The 4070-nt window shown below is 49.0% G+C and overlaps 1 non-coding gene across 1 annotated transcript; it reads right to left on the bottom strand.

The window, feature by feature from the left end:
- Positions 1-1077: 1077 nt before the first annotated feature.
- Positions 1078-1150, bottom strand: TRNAV-CAC (transfer RNA valine (anticodon CAC)). Its single transcript has one exon. It is a non-coding gene; the product is annotated as a tRNA-Val (tRNA).
- Between the last annotated feature and the right edge of the window lie 2920 nt (positions 1151-4070).

The raw sequence follows: 4070 nt of genomic DNA on the forward strand, positions 1-4070 counted from the left end.
AGGTGGGCTTCTGAAATCCCTAGTTCCCCAGCTCGGCTGAGGGACCAAGTCCCTGACAGCAGCGATGAGTGGTTTCCTCAGGGTTTTGCTATTTTGATGTTGAGATCTAGGAGAGTCCCTTCCAGCACTGAGGGGTTTACGTGGGGCATCAGAAGTCCCGGAGTTTGGTCCTCTGAGACCCGAGTTGCAGCAGGTCAGTGTGAGCTCCCACACCGGGGCCATCTCTGAGGACCAGCGAGGGGCATGCCCAGGTGCCATGTGCAGCCTCACTAGGACCACTGCAGTGTGGGCAACAGCAGCTGGGCAAGGGGGCCGTCGCAGGTGTGAGGCGGGGCGAGGGAGCCCATGGAGGGCTGACCTCAGGAACGTTCCTGACGGACCAAACACCTCAGGCACACCCAGAAGGGTCAAGACAAATGCCACCTGGGCCATCCGAGTCCATCTAGAGACCTTTCAAACTAAATAACCACTCTACAAAGCACTGATTTGGAAGACTCGGCCAGCGCTGCCTTCAGAACAGAACAGAAAGGAGTCCATTCCTCTGTTGTGGCCCCCTGAAGGACAGCGTGTCTGTTTGGCTCAGGTCTGTGTTAGAGGTTCTCCTGCTGCCCCCCTGCCCACTGGGCTCTGTGCCTGGAGAGCACGTTCATGGTAAGGATAGAGCCTGGAAGGGAGTCGAGGTGGGTGGCGGCTTATATTGGAAATGAATGGTGTTTGGAGCCTTTGAAGAGCAAAAGTATAAAACTGTTTATTGACCTACAGCTATCTGTGAAATGGAATATGATCTCCAGCAGAAAGTATGGAATAGAAAGTCCCCAATACTGCAGCTGCCTAGAGATGAAAGGATTATCTGGAGCTAAGAAGACTATTTCTTCCTCCACAGTCTTAATGCTGAGTCTCCCACAGAATCTGGAAGAATACTATCTGCTTCTGGGCTTCAGAGATAGAGACAGAGATATTCGAGGGGAACAAAAATACCACCCCAAAGTGTGTACCTTTCTTTTGGCTTTTTTTCCAAAAAATATTTACTTACTTGCTTAGCTGTGCTCAGTCTTAGTTGCAGCATGAGGGATCTAGTTCCCTGACCAGGGATCAAACCTGGTCCCCCTGCATTGTGAGTGCAAAGTTTTAACCACTGGACTACCAGGGAAGCCCCCAAGCTGTATCTCTGTGTTATGAGGATGATTTTAGGCTGATCGTTTCAGGCGGGGGGAGGAGAGCTGCGACAGGTCTTTGTTGTTGCTCGCAGCTTTTCTCTGTTTGCAGCAAGCAGGCGCAGCTCCTCGTGGTGGTGTGCAGTCTTCTTGTTGGGGTGGCTTCTCTTGTTGTGGAGCGCAGGCTCTAGGCTTCAGGAGTTTCAGCTTGCTTAGTTGCTCTGAGGCATGTGGGATCTTCCCAGACCGGGGATCGAACCGGTGTCCCTTACACTGCAAGGCAGATTCTCAACCACTGGCTAGGCTGATTATTTTTAAGAAACAGCAGACACAAGTGAAGTGCTGAAAACTGCATAGAAGTTACCCTTCAGTGAGAAACATTTGGGCTTCCCTGGTGGCTCAGTGGTAAAGAATCCACCTGCTAATGTAGGAGATGTGAATTCAATCCCTGAGTCAGAAAGATCCCTTGGGGAAGGAGGTGGCAATCCACTCCAGTATCCTTGCCTGGGAAATCTGTGCTCCAGGGAATCTGGTAGAACTCATCTTTAGATAGATACTTTCAGGATCCGATTTCATGATCACAGTCCTTGCATCTCTTCATATCTAGAAAATCACTAAATCCCTTCATGTTGACATCAGCTCTTACATATAGCAAAAAACATCTTGTAAAAGGGTATGATTGCACTGAACCACCCCCCCCACACACACCAAACTGTTATATTTGACCTTCCCTGACTGCCTCTTAGATGGGGAAGCAGTGGAAACAGTGTCAGACTTTATTTTGGGGGGCTCCAAAATCACTGCAGATGATGACTGCAGCCATGAAATTAAAAGATGCTTACTCCTTAGAAGGAAAGTTATGACCAACCTAGATAGCATATTCAAAAGCAGAGACATTACTTTGCCAACAAAGGTCCATCTAGTCAAGGCTATGGTCATGTTTGGATGTAAGAGTTGGACTGTGAAGAAGGCTGAGCGCTGAAGAATTGATGCTTTTGAACTGTGGTGTTGGAGAAGACTCTTGAGAGTCCCTTGGACTGCAAGGAGATCCAACCAGTCCATTCTAAAGATCAGCCCTGGGTGTTTGGAAGGACTGATGCTAAAGCTGAAGCTCGAGTACTTTGGCCACCTCATGCGAAGAGTTGACTCATTGGAAAAGTTTCTGATGCTGGGAGGGATTGGGGGCAGGAGGGGAAGGGGACGACAGAGGATGAGATGGCTGGATGGCATCACCGACTCAATGGATGTGAGTCTGAGTGAACTCCGGGAGTTGGTGATGGACAGGGAGGCCTGGCGTGCCTTGATTCATGGGGTCACAAAGAGTCAGACACGACTGAGTGACTGAACTGAACTGAACTGACTGCCTCTTTGGAGCAGTTGCTCAGGGCTATCTGAGGTGCTCTCTCCCAGGCTGCAGTCCTCATTTTGCCTTAAATAAAACTCAATTCACAACTCTCACATGGTGCATCTTTCTTGGTCAACAGCAGGAAATAAAACCTCCCATGTGGAAGGCACCCTCCCTGTCACCAGAGGTAGGATTCAGGGCTAAAAGGCCGTATAAACAAACTCTGTCACTTCTTTATCAGTTTACTACTCCAAACCTGAACATTTTTATCCTGTCAATTCCTCACTGGTTGTTTCTTTATCTAAAAAGTATAAAAGCTGCCTGCCTTGGTCACTTCTTCAGACCTTATATTGCTGGAGCGGGGAGGGATTCAGCCAAGTTCAGTCATTTTCATTACAAAATTAAATTTAAATTTGCTTTCTCCTGATGATTTCCCTTTTATTACTGGGTGGTGGGGAGATGACTCAGCCAAGAACCTAGAGGAGTCAAAGGAAAATTCATTTTCCTCCCTCACAGCATCATTTTCTGAGCATGCTGGGGTGCTCACCCCACTCCGTGACAGCCACTGCTAGGCATTGTCTCCTCAGGTCCTTGAAATGCCTGCACAAAGGAAGCACTCTTTAAATACTGAGGAAGTGAGGCTCAGGAGATTATCAAACTCAAGGCCATTTCCCTGAGAAACAGAACTAAGAACCCTGCTCAGTCTGAGCCTGGCCTGAGCTCTTCACCACTGGGTCTTCTAATGAAAGCAAAGTACACTCTGGACTGTGGGCTTCTCTGCTGACTCAGACTGTAAAGAATCTTCCTGCAATGCCAGAGACTTAGGCTCGATCCCTGGGTGAGGAAGATCCCCCGGAGGAGGGCGTGGCGACCCACTCCAGTATTCTTGCCTGGAGAATCCCATGGAGAGAGGAGTCTGGTGGGCTACAGTCTATGGGGTTGCAGAGTTGGACACAGCTGAGTGACTAACACTTTCACTCTTTTTTTGTATTTTTTTTCCAAGAAAGTCTGATTTATTTAATATTGCATAGATTCACCGAGGGAATTTCAGCTAAATGTATTGCAATTTTTTTCACACTCTAGATTGGGGCTTTCTCATTGGCTCAGAGACAAAGAATCCACTTGCCAATGCAGGAGACGTGGGTTCGATCCCTGGGTTGGGAAGATCCCCTGGAGGAGGGGGATGTGCTGTATTCTTGCCTGAAGAATCCCAGTGAGAGAGGAGCCTGGTGGGCTGCAACCCATAGGTCAGAAAGTCAGACATGGCTGAAGCGACTGAGCATGCGAGCACATTCTACCCTGCAGCCACCATTCAATGGGCACTCATCATAGCTGCTAGCATTTCCAGGCACTGTGTTCCTCAGGCATCAGCCTGTTACCCCTGCTGCTCATAGCTGAGGGCGGAGGGCCCACAAAGCTGCCACCATTGACTCATCCAGTGCTTTGACCTTCGTAGCTGGTCAGCCGCTAAATAGATTCTTCATCAAAGGGACTCATCATCCCCCTTTCCCCCCGCATTTCCCCTCCACTCTGGGTTCAGTGTTGCCTCCTATTTGGGTCACAGCGACATT

Source organism: Ovis canadensis, chromosome 19 (genome assembly GCF_042477335.2).
Source record: "Ovis canadensis isolate MfBH-ARS-UI-01 breed Bighorn chromosome 19, ARS-UI_OviCan_v2, whole genome shotgun sequence".
In the NCBI taxonomy this organism is placed as follows: Eukaryota; Metazoa; Chordata; class Mammalia; order Artiodactyla; family Bovidae; genus Ovis; species Ovis canadensis.